The sequence below is a fragment of the Ovis aries genome, chromosome 3 (assembly GCF_016772045.2).
Source record: "Ovis aries strain OAR_USU_Benz2616 breed Rambouillet chromosome 3, ARS-UI_Ramb_v3.0, whole genome shotgun sequence".
Lineage (NCBI taxonomy): Eukaryota > Metazoa > Chordata > Mammalia > Artiodactyla > Bovidae > Ovis > Ovis aries.
In genome coordinates, this window is record NC_056056.1 from 190,804,237 (window position 1) to 190,827,063 (window position 22,827).

Consider the following 22,827-nt stretch of genomic DNA (forward strand, 5'->3'; position numbering starts at 1 on the left):
CTGGGTTGGGCTCCTACCAGAAACATGTTCCTTGCCCTACTGTGCCTGTGTTAGTCACTCAGTCAGGTCCCACTCTTTGTGACCTCATAGACTGCAGCCTGCCAGGCTCTTCTGACCATGGGATTATTCAGGCAAGAATACTGAAGTGGGTTGCCATTGCCTTCTCCAGGGGATCTTCCTGACCTAGGGATCGAACCTGGGTCTCCCTCACTGCAGGCAGATTCTTTACCATGTGAGCCACCCGGGGAAACCCTGCTGAGGACCAGAAGGGTCCCTTGTCATCCTTGTTTAAAATACGTTCTCCAGTTTGCCATTAAATAACAAGTATACTTCTAACTTCCAGATAGTAGTTGTGTCACTAAAATGAAATTTGGTATCAACAGTGATAAAACAAAAAGGAAATCCCAGGCAGTTGTGGTGCAATTCTTGGACAACAGCCTGAAGTCAGGAGTTCTTGACTTGAAGCTCTGACCCCCTGTTTCCTCCACTAGCTCCACCAACTGGTCCCATGACCATGAACAGACTAACTGCTCTAAAAAGGAGGGCTTCCTTTAGTCAACTGTTTCAATCTCTAAGTTTCTTCAAGTCTGAGAAATCTCTCATTAGTAGACTCAATCTTTCCCATAGCCCTTTCCTTCTGTCCCTTCTCCTTTAATTTTTCTATTTTAAGAGCTAACTTGCTTAAAGATTACTCTTAGGACACAGTCAGGAGGTAATCATCTGGACCTCCCTGATGGTCCTGTGGTTAAGAATCCACCTGCCAATGGAGGGGACATGGGTTTGATTCCTGGTCTGGGAAGATGCCACATGCTGTAGGTAAACAAAGCCTGTCTGTGTGACACAGCTATTGAAGCTCACGTATCCTAGAGCTCATGCTCTGCAACAAGAGAAGGCACCACAACGGGAAGCCCACACAAGCCAACTAGAGAAAGGGTTAGGCACAGCAACGAAGAGCCAGTGTAGCCAAAAATAAATAAATAAATAAAAACTTTAAAAGAGAGAAAGCAATTATCTACACAAAAATCCAAAACATTATAAAGATTAATACCTTTATCATCCATGTACCCATCTCACCATATTAATAAATAAAATGTTACCATGAAATTTTAGTCCTTGAGAATTCCCTGGTCAGTGGTTAAAACTCCATGCCTCCAATGCAGGGGATATAGGTTTGATCCCTAGTTGGGGAGCTAAGATGCTACATGCCCTAAGAAGAAAAGTTTAGTTCCCTTGATATCCTAATATCCTCTCATCTATCGCCATTCCTTCTCTACGCTTAGGAGGTGACCTCTCTCCAAAATAGCCTTTTAGTCTTTAATGTAAATTTAAATCATAGTATTGTTTTTGCAAGGGATTTAGGCCTTATATATCTAATAATAAAATAAATAGATTACAAATATGTTTAGCAGAATTTGGGGCAGATGGAACGAGATGCTAGGAGCAGAATATCCATCCCCATGGAAAGAGTGGCTCTGAGAATCATAATAAATTTACATTGTGTCCTATGTGTATCAACGAAAGGACTTTCCTTATTGCTGCTACTTTACATACCTAGGGCTCTCTGCTACTGCTACTGCTACTGCTAAGTCACTTCAGTCGTGTCTGACTTTGTGCAACCCCATAGCCGGCAGCCTACCAGGCTCCCTTGTCCCTGGGATTCTCCAGGCAAGAACACTGGAGTGGGTTACCATTTCCTTCTCCAACTTTTCTATCCCATTTTGTAATCACTTCCCTTCTCGTTCATTAGCTTTCTCTTTGGAAAATGAATATGGAAGAATATGTGAACAGTATATCAGAGAGACAATGACTACTCAAAGTTCCATTGATTCAACAATGTATTTGTTTAATTTAGAACAAATATCAGTAATTATGTCAGTCTGAGCTGACAGTCGCCTATAACAATGCTTGGAGTCAGTACACTTTTGCTTTGCCCACAATGTTTCCAAGATAATCTTTGCCTTTTCCTAGCCAACCATCTTCCAGCCAAGCTGGTCACCTTTCAGTTCAGTTCAGTCGCTCAGTCACTCATTCGTGTCCGACTCTTTGCGACCCCATGAATCGCAGCACGCCAGGCCTCCCTGTCCATCACCAACTCCCGGAGTTCACTCAGACTCATGTCCATCGAGTCCGTGATGCCATCCAGCCAACTCATCCTCGGTCGTCCCCTTCTCCTCCTGCCCCCAATCCCTCCCAGCATCAGAGTCTTTTCCAATGAGTCAACTCTTCACATGAGGTGGCCAAAGTACTGGAGTTTCAGCTTTAGCATCATTCCTTACAAAGAAATCCCAGGGTTGATCTCCTTCAGAATGGACTGGTTGGATCTCCTTGCAGTTCAAGGGACTCTCAAGAGTCTTCTCCAACACCACAGTTCAAAAGCATCAATTCTTTGCCACTCAGCCTTCTTCACAGTCCAACTCTCACATCCACACATGACCACAGGAAAAACCATAGCCTTGGCTAGACGGACCTTAGTCGGCGAAGTAATGTCTCTGCTTTTGAATATGCTATCTAGGTTGGTCATAACTTTTCTTCCAAGGAGTAAGTGTCTTTTAATTTCATGGCTGCAATCACCATCTGCAGTGATTTTGGAGCCCCCCAAAATAAATTGTGACACTGTTTCCACTGTTTCTCCATCTATTTCCCATGGAGTGATGGGACCAGATGCCATGATCTTCATTTTCTGAATGTTGAGCTTTAAGCCAACTTTTTCACTCTCCTCTTTTACTTTCATCAAGAGGCTTTTGAGTTCCTCTTCACTTTCTGCCATAAGAGTGGTATCATCTGCATATCTGAGGTTATTGATATTTCTCCCAGCGATCTTGATTCCAGCTTGTGCTTCTTCCAGCCCAGCATTTCTCATGATGTACTCTGCATATAAAAAGGGTGACAATATACAGCCTTGGTGTACTCCTTTTCCTATTTGGAACCAGTCTGTTGTTCCATGACCAGTTCTAACTGTTGCTTCCTGGCCTGCATACAGATTTCTCAAGAGGTAGGTTAGGTGGTCTGATATTCCCAACTCTTTCAGAATTTTCCACAGCTTATTGTGATCCACACAGTCAAAGGCTTTGGCATAGTCAATTAAGCAGAAATAGATGTTTTTCTGGAACTCTCTTGCTTTTTCCCTGATCCAGCAGATGTTGGCAATTTGATCTGTGATTCCTCTGCCTTTTCTAAAACCAGCTTGAACATCAGGAAGTTCACAGTTCACGTATTGCTGAAGCCTAGCTTGGAGAATTTTGAGCATTACTTTACTAGCGTGTGAGATGAGTGCAATTGTGTGGTAGTTTTAAGGATTCTCAAAAATATGCAAATCTCTCTCTCTCTCTCCTTCCTCTTCTCAGATGATGACCTTGTCTAGAGCAGCTCCTCACTCCCCTTACCTCATCCCAGCCCTCTCTTAATTTTACTCTAAGCATGCATCATAACTGTAATTTTACTGTCTCCTCCTTTAAATTATAAGCACTATGTGGGCAGACACATTTTCTGTCTTCTTTATCAACTGCTTACCATAGTTTTAGCAATAGGAGGGATTCAATTGTGTTTCAAAAGGAAAAATGTAAGGAAGAAGAAAGAAAGAAACAAAGAAAGGAGGAAGGGAGAAAGAGAGGGAAGGAGAAAAGGAAGTAAGGGGACAGAAAGCAGAGAGAAGAGAGAAAAGAAAAAAGGCAGAGAGTACTCACTTTTTTTTTCAAGAGGGTATTAAATCTTTTATTGATTATCCATGATAGTGGATGATACAGAAGCTTCATTCCCATCTATAACTTTATCTGATACCATAACTCAGTTTAGGTATATTGCATACATATATACTCAATTTAGATATATTGCCAACAATCATTAATGATAAAACCAAAAAAAGAAACTCCATGACTTTTCATGGGTGACCCTTCTAACAATGAACTCCAGGTCACAGCACATAACTGTCAGTTCAACTACACCAAGGTTCTGAAGACAGCAGCTTCTCCATCAAAGCAGGTGGTAAATAAATTTCAAATGGAAACTGGCATTACTCTGAAGGAATTCTAACTTCACACTGAGGGTAATTTACCAAAATGGCTTCAGAGTAGACTAGCTTTACACAGCACATTGAAAAAAATACGCATTTATTCAGCGTCATGATCAGACTATTTTATTTAGCAATCAACAGCATGGATGCAAAAAAAAAAAAAAAAACCACACCTGCATTGAAACCCTTCGTTGGAATGCTTTACACTTTCCACAGAACAGAAACTAAAATAAGCTGTTATACAATTAGTCACAAGTATAGCCCTCAGGTTTTTTGCCCATACACGTGAGTATTATCTAAAGCGTGTCTTCTTTGTAGCAGCCAGGCCCTGTCACCACTCTGCTTGGCTGAGTTCACAAATCTGTTGTAATCTGTAGGCTTTTCTCTGGCTTTCCTCTCCTGCTAAGCTTTGTTTCCTAGCAGTAATTAAAACCTCTGCCACTGCCACAGCTACTGCTGCTGCTGGAACCACCCTGGCCATCTTGGTTTCAAGATTTGGCAGAGTACTGGCCTCAACCACCACAAGGGCCTGACCTTTGTCCTCTGGTTTCCTCCTGTCAAGGGTCCAAGAAGACTGATTGTCGTAGTTGCCAAAATCATTGTAGATTCTGCCACCTCGAACACTGCTTCCATCATCACCAAATCCATTATAGCTGTCCCCACTGCCACCATATCCATCATCATCACGGCTGCCACCAAAGCCACCACCACTGAAGTTTCCACCGTGACCGAAGTTGTCATTCCCACTGAAACCACCTCGACAACCACCACCAAAGTTTCCAGAATCTCTTTCACCTCTTTGGCTGGATGAAACACTAGCCATCTCTTGCTTGGATGGGGCTTTCCTTACATCACAGTTGTGGCCATTCACAGGGTGGAATTTCTGAATGACAGTCTTGTCTATGGAGTCATAGTATCAAAGGTTACAAAAACAAAGCCTCTCTTTTTGCCACTGCCTCAGTCGGTCATGATTTCAAACACTTCAGTTTCCCCATATGGTTCAAAATAATCTTTCAGGTAATGTTCTTCAGTGTCTTCTTTAGTGCCACCCATAAAAGCCTTTTTTTCACAGTTAAGTGGGCACCAGATCTTTGAGAATCTTCTCCTGAGATGGCCCTTGGGCTCCACAACTCTTCCATCGCCTTGCACGGCCTTGCCTTCATGACAGCATCCACCTTCCCCACCGTGGTACACGTGACAATCCCGAAGATTCTGAAGTGCTTGGTCTTTGAAGCCTTCATCACCACACAGCCTGTGAGCGTTCCCCATTGCTCAAAACGGCTCCTCAGACTCTCATTGGTTGTTTCAAAGCTCAGATGTCTGACGGAGAGTTTTGTAGCTGTTTGAGTTCTTTGGGAAACTCTGACTTTGACATGACAGCGGTGGAGGTGGGGAGACTTCAGCAATGCATCTCTATTTTAAATATATGAATCTTGTGTCTTTTCTTTTTAAGTAATTCATGGAAATATCCCTTGTCTGTGGTTTCAAGTCATTGCCACAATGATTCCCGCTGCATGGTAAATTGGGAATTTCATTACATTATTGGTTTGAAAGAGAATCTTGACATTTTCAAGTCCTTTAAAATAACTTAAAGCACCTGCACTAGCAGCATCTTTGGGAAGCTATTGTAGATTTTTTTTAAAAAAGCTTTTAACTTTGAGATAATTCCAGATTCACATGCAGTTGTAAGAAGTAACTCACAGGAATCCTGTATATCCTTCGCACAGTTGCCCCCAGCAGCAACATCTTGCATTACTATAGTGCATGGGTGCTTAGTCACTCCGTTGTGTCTGACTCTTTGCGACCCTATTAGCCCACCAGGCTCCTCTGTCCAAAGGATTCTCTACACAAGAATGCTGGAGTGGGTTGCCATGCCCTCCTCCAGGGGATCTTTCCCACCCAAGGATCAAACCCACGTTTCTTTACATCTCCTTCTTTGACAGGAGGGTTCTTTACTGCTTGCACCACCTGGTAAGCCCATTACTATAATACAACATCACCACCAGGAAAGCTATTGTTTTTAACAAAATGACAAGCTCCACCCCCCCCCACCCCCCCGCCCCGACTTCCAATTCTTTGTTCATTCTCCATCTCTGACAACGGCTGGAGGTAGTTTATCTAAAGGACAAATATAACACCATTGTTTTACAATTAATTACAGTGGAAGAAACAAGGTTAAAAGCAGATAAGGAAATAGGTTAACTCTTGGGGCTGATTCAAAGCTTATAACCTAGTTCTCTGCAGAGTCAACAGATTCTAATTAATTTCCAACTGGAAACATGCCAACTCCTCAATGGAAGACAAAGCTTTTCTTAGTTCCTAAAACAATAGAAAGTTCTCATAAGGGACAACTAAGTATGCTTATAAGAGATACAGTTTTTATCACCTTCCTTGAATTACAGCAAATGTGACAAGTTGGGGACCACAAAGCCAACTTATTAGTTAAATAGCTTTCTCCCACAAGACACTAGATCTTATCATAGACCTTCAGGGTCCACTTTCGTAGAGTCGCACACTCAATACTAAATTCTCAAACCACACTGTATCATTAAACTCCTGAGTCAGTCACAGGGAATAGGCAGTATGGTAATAATTACTCACAAATATTCTGATTTTCCTCCTTCTGGGTCCTTGTTAAGATCGCAATTTCCTGTCCCCTTAAAGTTAAGTATGGCTGGTGACTTGATTTCAGCCAATAAAATATGAGTGGAAGTGACATGTGCCACTTCCAAGTAGAAGCATTTAATTGGTGGTACCGACTGCACATTTCTTTCTCCTGCTTCAGAGATGGTAAATAAGTAAGTGTTAGTCACTCAGTCATGCCCGACTCTTCACGACCCCATGAACTGCAGCCCACCAGGCTCCTTTGTCCATGGGCTTTTCCAGGCAAGGATACTGGAGTGGGTTGCCATTTCCTTCTCCAGGAGGTCTTCCCAACCCAGGGAGTGAACCTGGGTCTCCCGCACTGCAGGCAGATTCTTTACTGACTGAGCTACAAGGGAAGCCTCAGAGATGGTGGAAACATGAATTAGCATGAAGTCTTTATCATCCTGGAACCCGGGAGACTAAATGACATGGAGACTCTGCTGACCCATGCTGGACACATTTCATGAAGAAAAATAAACCTGGACGGAGTCATGGAGATTTGAGGGTTGTTCATTATCATAGGTTAACTTGATAGCCATCCTGGTTGTGATAGGAAGCAGAAGTCCCTTAAAATATATTTATTTGATTGTTCTCTCAAGTCAGGTTCCTTTTCTTGAGGCTAACTATGCCCATTTCCTTCCATGGATGAGTGAGGAAAAAGCTGATTGCAATATTAAATGGATCTCTCTGCCAATTTAGCTGTAAGTATGATCTGCTTCTCATTTGCTCTGAAAATCATCTGTCCATAACACTCTTCGTAAAAATGACTCTAGCAACATACTGAAACTTCAGGAACATCTCATGATTAGTCTCCTGCTACTGCTAAGTAGCTTCAGTCGTGTCCAATTCTGTGTGACCCCATAGACGGCAGCCTACCAGGCTCCCCCGTCCCTGGGATTTTCCAGGCAAGCGTACTGGAGTGGGGTGCCATTGCCTTCTCCGGACTAGTCCCCTAAGCACTAGTAAAGGAGAAGAATTGATCATGAAAACCTAAACCTAGAGGGTCAAATGACAAAGTGAGATGGGAGAGGACTTCCCAGGTGGTCAAGTGATTAAGACTCCAAGCTCCCAATCCAGGCGGCCCAGGTTCAATACCTCATCAGGAACTAGATCCCACATATCGCAACAAAAAATCCTGCATGCTACAATGAAGATGGAAGATTACTGCATGCCGCAACTAAAAGCCAGTACAGCCAAATAAACAAATATTTTTTACGGACTTCTCTGGTGATCCAGTGGTTAAGACTCCGAGTTTCCAACGTAGGGAGTGTGGGTTTGATCCCTAGTCAGGGAACTAAGATCTGACATGCTAAATTGTGGAGCCAAAAATTTTAGAAAATTGAAAAAAAAAAAGATATTTTTAAAAAAGTGAAATGGGATGAAGTTGGCTGTTTGTTTTTGATACCTTTGTTATCTGCCATTGCTATGACTGCTTCCTGCCCTTCATCCTTACAGGCTCTGCTCACTCTTTGGTGATGAAAGGAAGAGGGAAGAGGTACTCACACGAAGCATTTTTAATAACTTGTTAAATGGATGAAATGGCAATTAAGGTGCCTAAGGGCTCTATGCATATTCGTAGATTGTCTTCAAAGGGTACAATTACCAAAGCCAATGAAAAAGATTATGAGTTAATATTGGATTGTGATTTGGGGCGGAGGAGGTTGAGGTATGTTCAGATATCTTCCTCCAAATAGCTGCTAAGATTAATCTGTGTCTCAGGTTTTACATGATAATGTGTAGAGGTAAGTTTGCCTGGAGCACAGCGTGTTTGTCAAAGGAACAAGTTCCACAGTGGGTAGTCATTGGCCAGCCTCCTGATTGGTGGGTGTACAATACTCTAGAGGTACAGAGTGGATTTCCCACTCAGTATAAAAGCTTACATAATATTTTCCATGATATCCATGTCTAGTATTATTTCCATCAGAAATGAGTATTTCTTCTGTGGTAAAGATTAAATATAATATCCCCTTCGTGAATTTCCACAGGAACATAAAAACAGTATTTTTGAGAATAGGAGCAGCATTTTCTTTCATAGCTGCCAAAAAGTGTATGGAAAAGAGATTTTGGCATACCATGTTGAAGTCCTTTCTCTGCCTTGAAGAACGTCTTGACAGTTAAGATTGAATGTTCAAGTGACAATACAGTAAGCATAAGTTCAGATTCCACAGGGCTCAGGAATGGATGGGAATTACAGACACTTTCCTCTGCCTGCCCTCATTCTGCTCAGCCACGGAGGTCCATGCAGGGAAAGATATGGAAGGGGAAAAAAGCTGCACACATCCCCAGGGCACACTCTAAGTGCCTGAGTTTTTGTCACTCTTTTCCTGCCACTTCAGATAACCCAAGATGGCTCACGAAATATAAATGCTCAGTGACCACAGTTTGGAGATTTCCAAAGATAAAAGCATTTTCAGTTACTTTGTGATTAGGTCCATCTGAAAGAGCCATTGACTCTTTAAAGCCTTTTTTAAAATGAATAGATTATTATTTTTAAAATTTTAATTAAATACAGTTGGTTTGCAATCTTGTGTTAGTTTCAGGTATACAGCAAAGTGATTAAGTTTTATATATATATATATATATATATATATATATGTATGTATTTCTTAGATTCTTTTCCATCACAGCTTATTACAGATATTGAGTATGGTTCCCTAGACTATACAGTAGGTCCTTGTTGGCTATCTATTTTATGTTTAGTAGTGTGTATAATTTAATCCCAGACTCCTAATTTATTCCTCCTTCCCTTTCCCTTCTGGTAACCATAAGATGCTGGATAACATCACTGATGCAATGGACATGAACTTGAGCAAACTTCAGGAGATGGTGAGGGACAGAGAGTCCTGGTGTGCTTCAGTCAATGGGGTCCCCGAATCCGACACAACTGGGTGACTGAACAGCAGCAACCATAATTTTGTTTTCTGTCTCTGAGTCTATTACTATTTTGTAAATTAATAGAGTATTTTTTAGAGTTAGTTTGCAGAAAAATTGTTTTTAGGTTTACAGAAAAATTGAGCAAAGGTACAGAGTTCCCATTCGCTTCCTTCCCTCTTTAATAACATATTGCAGTAGTGTGGTATATTTATTACAATTGATGAACCAACATTGATACATTATTATTTACTAAAGCCCATGCTTCACTTAGGGTTCCCTTTTTCTGTTTCACAGTTTTATGGGTTTTGAAAGATGCATAAATTTTTATACTTACCATTAGAGTATCAGATAGAATAATTTCACTGTCCTAAAAATCCTCTGTAAGAGACATTGACTTTTTTTTTCTATAGGTAAGAAATGGATTTATTTAGGTCCAGAGAGAAGCACCCTCTACAGACACAGTGTGGGCCATCACAGAGAGCGAGTACGACTGACATTGACTTTTATAGCTATTTCAGAAGCATATTCCTGGCCTCATGCCCTCTGAACACGGTCTGGTTCTACAGGGCTGAACATTGTAACCGGAAGGGGCTCTGTAGTAACGAGAGGTGTGCGGCCTGGTGGTAAAGAGAATTGGCCCTGCTTTGCCCCTGCCGCATCATTTAGACCCTCTCATTTGTAAAACGCGGCCAAGTGAAAGTGAAAGTGTTAGTTGCTCAGTCCTGTCCGACTCCTTGTGACCCCGTGGACTGTAGCCTGCCAGGTTTCTCTGTCCAGGGAATTCTCCAGGCAAGAATACTGGAGTGGAGAACCATTTCCTTCTTCAGGGAATCTTCCCAACCCAGGGATCAAACTCTGGTCTCCTGCATTGCAGGCAGATGCTTTACCATCTGAGCCACTAGGTCAGCCCAGTATAGTACTTAATCCATGAGTAATGGACAAGATTATACACATACAGAAGTTAGAACAGTGCCAGGCAGATAGCAAGTACTCCATTTATTATAGGTAAAATTATTTTTCAAAAATGAACACAAGCACATAACTAAACACATGCACACAAATATGCGTGCAAATTAGGAAAATCTGAATAAGCTCAGTGGGTTGTAGCGATGTCAGTATCCTGGGTGGGATAGAATCCTACAGTATTGTAAAATATTACTTATCACTGGGGAGACTGGGCAAAGGTTATCTCTATTGTTTCTTAGAAGTGGCATGTGAATCTCCAATGGTCTCGATAATAATTTCAACTATTCAAGGACTTCCCTGATGGTCCAGTGGTTAGGAATTTGCCTGCCAGTGCAGAAGACATGGGTTCAATCCCTGGTCTGGGAAGATTCCACATGTCACAGGGTAACTAGGCCTGTGCACTGCAACGACTGAAAGCCATGCTCCCTAGAACCGATACTCTGCAACAAGAGAAGCCCCCGGCATGGGAAACTTGTGAGCGGCAACTAGAGAGTAACCCCGCCCACTGAAACTAGAGAAAGGCCAGCACACTGTAATGAAGACCCAGAGAAGCCAAAAGTAATAAATAAACTTAAAATTTTAAGAGAAAGAAAAACATGGAGGAAGCTTCAATGCATATTAGTAAGTGAAAGAAGCCAATTTGAAATGGCTACACAATGTATGATTCCACCTGGATGATGTTTTGGAAAAGACAAAATTCAAGCAGGGGATGACGGGCAGAGTTGCAGGGGTTGCCTGTTAGAGACGCAGCAATAGCACATCTCAATGGCTCAATTTGTGAACCAAAAATGGCTGTTAAGGCCTTTGCGGAAAGTTGGAGAAATTTGGATGTAGAATGAGGATTAAGTGTGTTTATTTTGGTTAGAATTGGCCCGGGTATTGTGATTACAGGGCTTCCCTGGTGGCTCAGATGGTAAAGAATCTGCCTGCAATGCAGGAGACCTGGGTTCCATCTCTGGATCGGAAAAATCCCCTGAAGAAGGGAATGGCAACCCCCACCAGGATTCTTGCCTGTAGAATCCCCATGGACAGAGGAGCCTGCCAGGCTACAATCCATGGGGTCACAAAGAGTCAGACACGACTTCACTTTCACTTTTTTCATGTGGTTATAGAAAGAAGAAAAAATAAATTTAGCATGGCCTGAACCTGCAAGGCTGTGACAAGCTGATTATTAGAAAACCTCCCTACATAACTCCTTACTTGAGTTATAATCACCACCACACTTTCAATGTCTGCTCAAAATTTCTAGGAGAGAAACTCAATAAGCCACAGCAGGCCATTATTTTGCCCAAGACCTAAGATCTGGTGGCTCAAATGGTAGATAATCTGCCTGCAAAGCGGGACACCCGGGTTCAGTCCCTAGGTCAGGAAAATCCCCTGGAGGAGGGAATGGCAATCCACTCCAGTGTTCTTGCCTAGAAAGTCCATGGACAGAGTAGCCTGACAGGTTACAGTCCATGTGATCGCAGAGTCAGACATGACTGAGTGACTAACGCTTTCACTTTCACTAAGCCTCTAGTTACTGCAAATCAAAAGTCTTTAAGAGGGCCACTAGCTCTACAGGGCATATTCTCAACAAAGAGTTATGAATTGTACAGTATGTGCTGGCTTCTTCTCAAAATGGCTTTACTGAGGATTCAGCTTCCTTGAATTTAAATGCTGCAGGTGTATTTCCAGCAAGAAAAATGAATGAGTAATTATTACTCAGCACAGTGATAGACTGTGTTTTAGACAGTGTCCTTTCAATTTTAGCAGAGGCGTTTAATGTCCCTGTTTATAAAACACTTTGTTCTCATAAACAGCTAGATCTTGGAAATTTCCTTATTGTCTAACTTTCTAGTTCTTGAAACTGATGCTTTTCCAAGTATGAAAGTTTGGAGAATGCCTTTTCACTTACTGAAGATATTCACATTGCTTAGAAGCTTTAGATAAAGAACTGTTCTATCTCAGCTTCAAAGAATATAATAATACATGCATCTTTTCCCCTTCTCCAGATCTTTTGTAGACCAGACTGCTCTCTTTCTGATCCTTTCTGATAGAAAGTTACCAGTATGAACGTGCTTGTGGTATTCTTGGAACTGTTATGTTAAACCAGATTTTTAAAGGGATTTTGGATTCAAATATGAGAAAAAGCTCCTGTGGGGAATTTTTACTGAGTATAAGCATATGTATTTCTATTCCTATTATTTTTTATTATAAAATGTGTCTTCAGCTGTAAGCTTCACAGATCAGATATTTAGAACAGATACTATCCACACCCCCTCCTTCCACATAGTAGCTTGTTAATGCTCATGGAATTAATTTTAATAGACTAAATATTAATGGAGCAGTTGGTGCCTGGGTCGGAAAGATCCCCTGGAGAAGGGAATAGCCACCCACTCCAGTATTATTGCCTGGAGAATCCCACTGACAGAGGAGCCTGGAGGGCTACACTCCACAGGGTAACAAAGAGTCAGACACAACTGAGCAACTAATACTAAACTTAATCACATATGAGAAACCCGGGCTATCAAATTTAGCTTTTCTCTTGCTTAGTATTATTTCTTTCAGAAGCTTTGTGCTAAGCTGCTTCAGCCTTGTTCAGCTCTTTGTGAACCCATGGACTGTAGCCAGCCAGGCTTCTCTGTCCCTGGGATTTCCCAGGCAAGAATACTGGAGTGGGTTGTCAGCAGCTTAATCCATATATTATGGATTACTTCTCATTTGTTCACAATGAAGATACTGTCTCATGCAATAAAGTGTTTTGTTTTTGTGTGTGTTTTTTTTTTTTAAATTTTGAAAATGGAGAAGTGTTTGTTTAGGTGATGATTTAGACATCACAATTTTCTCTTTTGCCAAAAAGAGGGTTGGTGGTGGTAGGAATTGCTAACAAGTAGTTTCCCTTCAGATTCCATATCCTATGATTCAAGTCATTATTAGCTCAGAAGAATACCCACAAAGCTGTGGCATCTAATATCTGTTTTAAAAAGATAATTTTCTATCTTCTCAACTTGAAATGTCCCAGTTGATTTAGCTTTTCCCAGATTATTTCCTGGCACAAAATCAGAGCAATTTTGGTAAATTTTAGCTTACTTTGCCTTCAAACGCATTGAAGCTGATAGATAAAGTTATTTTTTCTCTGAGTGAATGGACATGAGACATTACTCTGAGAGATGGAAAGGGTGAAATTTACAACTCTACTATGTTAAAGTTTTTGATAAATTGTCTAGTGAAGGCAACAGCATTAGGTATACAAGGAAAAATATGGCTCTTTAAGGCAAATCTATCTTTGGAAGAAGGAAGTAAGTAGAATAAGTATAGTTTTCCCTTAGATTCTCTCATTTAGGGCATTAATTTGAGTGCCTTCCTTACACACACACACACACACACACACACACACACACACTCACATACACACACCCTTTCTGTATTATCACTTAGAAACTAAGTACTTGGATTAAAATGAATCTGCATAGATAGATAAGAAGATAGATGGGTAAATATAACCTAGCAGAAAGTCATTTATAGTTTTTAAAATACGGATCATGCTAACTATACCTTAATATAAATAAACAAATGGACAAACTTGTCTCCCCAAAGCCTTTTATGATTTTAATTGGATGACTTGATCTCATTTAGCCCTTAGTTGTCATAGCTATATGGCAGTTAATTATACATGAGCACACACTGGCACTTCCTGGGTGGTGCTAACGGGAAAAAACCTGCTTGGTAATGCAGGAGATATAAGACACACGGGTTCAGTCCCTGGATCGGGGAGATCCCCTAAAAGAAGAAATGGCAACCCACTCCAGTATTCTTGCCTGGAGAATCCCATGGACAGATGATTCTGCAGGCCACGGTCTATGGGGTTGCAAAGAGTCAGATAAGACTGAAGTGACTTAGTTAGCATGCACCGCACATGTGTGAGTACTCATTATTTGGTAGATTTTAGTTTTTTACCCATTGTGTCATTTTTACTAGATTCATTTAATTTGGTTTTGAATATAAGCAACTGAAAGCTTGCATTTGAAGCAGTGTAATAAACCATGGTTGGTACAGCTGAACGTTATCTCACAGCTCATTATTTTGAGTTTTTTTCAAGGTAAACAAGTAATATTGTTCTCCTCAAAGAGCAAAATCTGCTTCATACAAAGTCAGTCCTTTAGTAGAGAAATTTGCATTCTTTAATGTGGGAAAAATGAGTCCTTTTTTTAAAGATGAGTACTTTTATGGATTACAGTTGCTGTACTCCATAAGAGTTTAAACTAACTCAAAGTATAAACTAACATTATGTTCTCCAACCTTCCTAGGTAACCCCTGTTCTTTTCACTTTTATCTTGTCCTTATTTTGGTTTTCCTAAAATAATCTCATTTCCATGGTTTGTGTAACTTGAGCATACATTGCCTGATAAAAAGCACTTTCCAACCCTTATTCCTTTCACTTAACACTTCAAACATGTCTTGTCTCCAGTGATTGGAGGTCTTTGTTGATTTAAGTTGCCAAAGTCACCCCAGATTATTCTTCACATCAGACTTTACCTAGGTTTCATTTCATTGAAGTGGACACAATTAATGTTTTTATTTTCCAAAAGCTATGCAGGCTTCTTCTTCCTATCTTAAATTAACTTAGAGGTCTGATCTGTTTCTATCCAACACATAGGAATATAGCTTCTGCTGGATATCTTCACATCTCCTAATCAGTGACTTTCCTGAAAGTTCTTTCTGTATCTTTCAAGTTTGGTCCTTGACTACCAATCCCCGAGAATTCTTAGAGTCTAGTCACAGGAAATTATGTTCTTTTCTCAGGAAATTTGATTACTCAGAATGGGGAAGATGGAAGAGAGTATCAAATATTACCTGAGCTTGTTAGGAGAGAGTAGGATTAATTTAGGGCTTCTTAATTTAGAATTTATCATAAATTAATAATCAATCAATAATTAATTAATAATTGTATATAATTTAAATTTAGATTTGATAATTAAATACTTTAGTAAGACCCAGTTAGTAATTAATTGATTAGATTTAGAATTAATTTGGAAATGCATCTAACATTATGCAGCTCTACAGCTGCAGTCTAGAAGTATAACTGGATGGATAATTTCCCTGGGATTTCTGACTTCCTCAAAATATTTGAAGACTTGTTGAGCTTATTTCTTATATTTATTGATATTGACTTTATGAACTTAATATGGCATGGGAGATAATTGACATGATTCTTGTTAGTGGATTGGATGTGGGGACCTTCTAATTTAAGGTATATCCATATGGCACCCCACTCCAGTACTCTTGCCTGGAAAATCCCATGGATGGAGGAGCCTGGAAGGCTGCAGTCCGTGGGGTCGCTAAGAGTCAGACACCACTGAGCGACTTCACTTTCACGTTTCACTTTCATGCATTGGAGAAGGAAATGGCAACCCACTCCAGTGTTCTTGCCTGGAGAATCCCAGGGATGGGGGAGCCTGGTGGGTTGCCATGTATGGGGTTGCACAGAGTCGGACACGACTGAAGCGACTTAGCAGCAGCAGCAGCGTATTTTTCCTCTTAGAAATGCAGAGAAGTTCAGAAGATCCAGTTTCATCAATGTGATTTTGTAGTTTCATGTTAATTGAAATGAATTCCCTTGCTACTAAGGTTTGAATGAGAGGTGATTAAGACAGAAAGGAACCGAACATCTGAGCAACATGCGTTCACCTGAAACTCTCAACAGTAAACCAGGGAACACAAGAAGATGTCATATGCAACACACGTAGATGGTGCGAAGTAATGAGACGATGCCAGAACGGGCAGAGCAGAAATGAATCAAGGGGAGAAGGAGGTAGGGCCACGTGTGTGAAAAGACTCTTTCAAAAAGGGGGTTGAGGGATTTCAAAGGGAAGGCACTTTTATTTTCCCTTAGTTTAGGCTAAGTTTAGATGTTCACTTAATTACTGTGTGCTTACTGGCTCAAATGGTAAAGTGTCTGCCTACAATGCGGGAGAGCTGAGTTCAATCCCTGGGTTGGGAAGATCTCCTGGAGAAGGAAATGGCAACCCACTCCAGTATTCTTGCCTGGAAAATCCCATGGATGAAAGAACCTGGCAGGCTACAGTCCATGGGGTTGCAAAGAGTCGGACACGATTGAGCAAATTTCCTTCTTTCCATGCCAAATAAGAGAGCAAGTTCTTATACAGGATGCTTGGCTAATGCCCATAAATCACAAGTTTTGTTGATAAATACTTCAGTACAGAAGTATTATCTCTAATGGGTCTTCAATGAAAGCATATTTGAGATATATAGGGGTCTACTTATGCAGATTAAAAATATTCTCTTCTTAGTGTTTTTCTTTTCCTGCATCTTCTGGTTCAATTCAGTCACTCAGTTGTGCCTGACTCTTTGCAACCCCATGGACTGCAGCACACCAGGCTTTCCTGTCCATCACGAACTCCTGGGCCGTACTATTTTCTTTGCTTGCTTTCTAGATTGAATACCACATATTGAACAAGCCCAAAGATTATAACTATATAACCTCTATCATCAAATGGCCTTCATTTTGCCTTAATTTTTAATGAATAATTGGATCATGAATGAATTTTAGAAATATTCAGCTAAGAGCCAGGAGCATTGATAAATTTCTGGAGGTTGATAAAAACAAAACCCGTTTGATTATTTTTATTAAGGAAGTATTAGAGATTCCTTTTTGGTTTTGAAGAAATGTAAATTTTGTTTAGTTGATGGAGAAATGAAAGGGAATTTATTCAAAACTGAAATACTGTATCATAGAAATGATTTTACTTATAAGATTCAATATTTGACTATTTTTGAAGTAAATTTTGATGATATTATATATACCAAGTTGCATAACCTCACTACACCTGTAAGAATATAGGGGGAAAAAGCAAATTTGAAAAGAGTATAATTATACCTCTCAAGTGATTTAATAAAGTTTAACCTTTAAGATGGAAACAAGAACAACTTGACCAAAGAAAATGTCATTACCAATCTCCTCGAAGCAAGCAATGATTAAATGCAAAGAAGCAGTATTTCTTAAGTTGATTGAAGAATGCTGCAATTTTTCTTATTTTAAAAAGTTAAACATTTAAAAATTAGCATATACACTCTGCTGCTCACAAGTAGGAATTATATCTTTTGAGTCCTCCTCTTACTAGCTAGTTTTTTAAGAGAGGTGTGTCCTCTTTTATTGTTTCATTATGCAGCCTTTGAATCATTTTAAATTTCTTAAATGTTTTTCATTAGATGTAGCCACTCCAGTACTCTTGCCTGGAAAATCCCATGGATGGAGGAGCCTGGTAGGCTGCAGTCCATGGGGTTGCTAAGAGTCGGACACTACTGAGTGACTTCACTTTCACTTTTCATTTTCATGCATTGGAGAAGGAAATGGCAACCCACTCCAGTGTTCTTGCCTGGAGAATCCCAGGGACAGGGGAGCCTGGTGGGCTGCTGTCTATGGGATTGCACAGAGTCGGACACAACTGAAGTGACTTAACAGCAGTAGCAGCAGCAGGACTTTGAAGCATCTCATACGACATTATAATTTTTTTTTAAGTAGTATTAGTGCCCATGTGTACATGGCTCTAGAAGTGCCTTCTATTTTTCCAATATTTAGAGGAAGAGTTTAGAAAGAAATATCAGTTCAGTTCAGTCGCTCAGTCGTGTCTGACTCTCTGCAACCCCACGAATCGCAGCACGCCAGGCCTCCCTGTCCATCACCAACTCCCGGAGTTCACTCAGACTCATGTGCATCAAGTCGGTGATGCCATCCAGCCATCTCACCCTCTGTCGTCCCCTTCTCCTCCTGCTCCCAATCCCTCCCAGCATCAAAGTCTTCTCCAATGAATATATCTTAGAATTTTTTCACATGGGCACTTTGTGCATTTAGGTTCATGAATACAGTTGTCTTTCCATATTCGTGAATTCTGCTTATGTATGGCATGGAAAACTGACTGTACTAGCCATTTTACACAGTGGACTCGAGTATTCAATGTTTCTGATATCCAGGGAGATTCTGGCCCCAGTCCCCCGAGGAAACTGTAAGATGACTGTGCATTTGAAACTCTTTTTAATACCGGTATGTTTTGGTTTATCTATTTGTTGTGTCTGTACTCTAAAATATCTATAGGGAATTTATTTCCCACTAGGACTTAATTGCCAACTAACTACCTAAGTAGAAATTGAACATGGCTTTATAAGTTCCTGCATGTATTTCTAAAATGTATTTACATAGCACTCTACATCAGCACAGGCTTCCTTGGTGGCTCCAACGGTAAAGAATCTGCCTGCAATGCAGGAGACCCATTCTCGATCCCTGGGTGGGGAAGATCCTCTGGAGAAGGGAATGGACCTACAGTTCATGGCATCACAAAGAATCGGACATAACTGAGCGATTAACACTTTCACTTTCATTATGTCAGCAAGCCCAGTGATCATCTTCCAAAAGGCATGGGATATCAGTGTAGTCACATGGATACCTAACAGTATAGTATGATTATAATCTTTGATAATTATCAGTTACTGAAGAAAAAAAGCTTGCTTTACACCTTTTTGCTTTTAGGGAAGACCTGTATCAGTCTCTGTTTTTGCTAATGGCCAAATCCATTAGCTAAATCCAAAGAGGAATTCCACTTTCAAAAAAAAAGGCAGAAAGTGAAAACAGCAATCATCATTTGTTTTGCAGAGTTGTTATAGTGGCATCTCGGGTCTAGTAGCTTGGGTGGCTTGGCCAAGCTCCTTCCCAAAGAAATACATGCAACATCTCAGCATCAAACCACCATAGCTTTGAACTGTGTCGGTGAGCATCTGTACTTTATCTCAATTTATTTTGCTCATCCATTAGCTAGATGTGTTCTAAGGTAATTGCTTCTTTACTTTACACCATTTCAACTTAGGAAAGCTTTCACAGGAAGAATCTAATACTTTCAGGTAGTGGGGAAACCTCAAAGTCCATTTTATTTTAGGATATGGATAATGTACCTCTCCCACCCACAGCTTCCCTGCTGCCTCAGATGGTAGAGAATCTGCCTGCAATGCAGGGAACCCAGGTTTGATCCCTGGGTCAGGGAATATCCCCTGGAGAAGAGAATGGCTACCCACTCCAGTATTCTTGCCTGGGAAATTCCATGCACACAGGAGCCTGGTGGGCTACAGTCCATGGGGTCACAAAGAGTCAGAGAAGACTGAGTGACTAACACTTTCACTTATTTTCCGTGCACTTCCACCAGCCCCAACACATACAAACACACAAATCAGGATCTGAACTTTTTTTTTTTTAACAACAACAAAAAAAAACCTTAAAAATAATTAATTTTATTTATTTATTTTTGGCTGTGCTGGGTCTTCTTTGCTGTTTGGGATTTTCTCCAGCTGTGGTGAGCAAGGGCTATTCTTTAGTTGTGGTGTGTGGGCTCCTCATTTCACTGGCTTCTCTTGTTTCAGAGCACTGACTTTAGGGTGCATGCGCTTCAGTAGTTGTAGCTCCCAGGCTCTGGAGCACAGGCTCAGCAGCTGCAGTGCACAGGCTTAGCTGTTCCAAAGCATGTGGGATCTTTCTGGATTGAACCCATGAACCCTGCACTGGCAGGCCAATTGTTTATTACTGAGCCACCAGGGAAGCCCCAGAATCTGGACTTTAATTAACCACATGGAATAATGATGTAATAATGTCTGTTTCATTTCCAAATATGACTGCTTAGGTGTGTATTAATATTTGTGTAATAATAGGCTAGGGTAGGGCTTCCCTGGTGGCTCAGAAGTTAAAGCGTCTGCCTGGAATGCGGGAGGCTAGGGTATGTAGGGTGTGGAGGAGTGAGTTAAAGTTAGCACCAGTTATACATGGAGAAGGCAATGGCACCCCGCTCCAGTACTCTTGCCTGGAAAAGCCCATGGATGGAGGAGCCTGGTAGGCTGCAGTCCATGGGGTCGCTAAGAGTCAGACACCGCTGAGCAACTTCACTTTCACTTTTCACGTTCATGCATTGGAGAAGGAAATGGCAACCCACTCCAGTGTTCTTGCCTGGAGAATCTCAGGGATGGGGGAGCCTGGTGGGCTGCCATCTATGGGGTCACACGGAGTCGGACACGACTGAAGCGACTTAGCAGCAGCAGCAGCGTACATGGTCAAGGAACCACAGACACATATTTCAAGTGGTCCAAGACATTGTTGCTATAACAATTTTCTCAAAATTGACTTCTCTTTGCCTGAGAAGAGTAACTTACACATAGTGTAAGTTAGCTCAGAAAATTAACTTGTGCCCATGAGCCCTAAGAGAAATCAGGTCATCTTCACAGAAATCAGGTAGTAAGCCCTTATAAAACAGTGTGTATGTTATCTCTTGCTTTCAGCTGAATTCTTGCCGGACCTTTGTGGCATTCTATTTGTGGTAGACAATGTGTGAACACCTGACTGGCAAATGTGGCCTCCTGATAGCCTGGGAGGAACCAGCAAGAAGGAACACGGTGGATAATTGAGCAGTGTGAGAAGACACGGAAACATAGGAGATAGACATGGGTATATAGGGTTGTGTGTTACCTCAGCTTCACCCATGTTGCCTTGAGCATTCTCCTCCTGCAAGGAAGGACCCCAGTTTTCAGAATCTCTCTCCAACACGTTTCTTTTCTTTTTGAGTGTTTACTTATTTATTTGGCTGTGTCCGGCCTTAACTGCTACACTCAGAGTCTTCTGTTGCTTCTGTCTAGTTGCAGCGCACTGGTTTAGTTGCCCCACGGCATGTGGGATCTTACTTCCCCAACCAGGAATGGGAACTGTGTCCCCTGCATTGAAAGGTGGATTCTTAACCACTGGACCACTAGGGAAGCCCCTCTAATACGTTTCTTGATTCACTTCTAAGTGGTAGACATTTCCATGAGTTTTGGAAGGGGCATGAAGGGAGCAACACTATTCTCTCCAGGGGCATCTGGGATTATCCATGGTAGCTTCCTTTGCCTTCTGGGGTCCTCCTGGGAGTTACCCACTGTGGTGCCACCTTCAGGTGGCTGAAGTTCCCCAGTGGAAGCTTTCCTGTGATCCCTGTATTTCCTGATTCAATAACTTGGCCAAGGTCAAATAGCTAAGTGAAAAAGCCTGAATTCAAGCTCAGGAATTGAACTCCAGAGCTGATGCTTTCAGATGCTCTCCAAAGTGTCTGCTGCAAAGTGGAGATGGGATGCTATTCTGCTGTCTTCAAGTGCTCTTGTAGTTTCATCTTTGACAAATCCTCAGGCCAAGCTTTGACCATCTCTTGACTGTATAGCTTTAACCATTTCCATTGCTTCCATTATTCTGTTAAGGCGAAAGATAGCAACAGAATAGAGCAATAGAGTTTATCCTTTTTTCCAGCCTCATCAACCTATAACATGGCTCTATTTTGTTAAAAGCCTGGAGAGCTAGCTTGTTTGTAGGATTTATGTAATAGCCTTCACTTAGAGAGATTGCACTGGCGTAGCTTTATTATTAATAGTACTTTCCAGACCTGGTTGTACACCCCAGTCTCTAGGAGGACATTTCAGTAACAAGCATCTCCGTGTCCCACATCAGACCTCCTGCATCAGAATCCATGAGGTTGGGACCCCAACATCTGTGTTTCTAATAAGCATCCACAGGTGATTATCATGCATTCAGGTAGGTGCTGATCCCCAGCCTGTGGTCTGAAGATACTCAGGTGTCAAGAGGAGAGGTTTATCTAAACAGAGGAGAGGTTTATCGGAGGAAGCTCTACATACCCTGCTCCAAACAGGGCAAATCCATTTTTAGCTTGTTTACATTTTGGGGTTCCACTGGGTTTTATTTGCTAAAAGAGTGCCACTATTTTTTTTTTTTTTACTACTACCCTTCTGTCAGGTGAATAGCTCTCCTCAACTCTATATGTTTTCCTGTTTAATTCGTCAGCAGTTGCACAAAGTTCCAAATGCTTTCCCAGCTCAATGGGGCACTTCTTTCCATTTTGCATTCTATCTCATCCTGATTCTCATAGACAACTGGATTTGAGCTGAAAACATCCCCAATTAGAAACACAGTCCTTTACTTTTCTCATGGGAATGAAATCATTGCATACATATAATTACACAATGGAAATCCTGGGGAAAGCTCCTTGGTTTTTCTTTGAACAGATTTCCATGTATCTATGTGACCTTGTTTGTGTTTGTCAGTATATTAATACATTTTGAAAGTAAAAGGAGTATTTAATTTGCTTGACATACTATTCAAAATCTGAATCAGGTGTACTTAAAAGTCCAGACTACTGTGTTAAAGTAATGGTTTCTGTCATTAAAAGAAGCTATTAGCTTCTTTCCCCATGTATTGTTTAATTTTTTAATTTTGGCTGTATTGGGTCTTCATTGCAGCTCATGGATTTTCTCTAGTT

At 41.1% G+C, this 22,827-nt stretch overlaps 1 pseudogene; it reads right to left on the reverse strand.

Annotated features, from left to right (window-relative positions):
- Positions 1-4,425: 4,425 nt before the first annotated feature.
- On the reverse strand, positions 4,426-5,384 carry LOC101113837 (heterogeneous nuclear ribonucleoprotein A1-like; annotated as a pseudogene).
- Between the last annotated feature and the right edge of the window lie 17,443 nt (positions 5,385-22,827).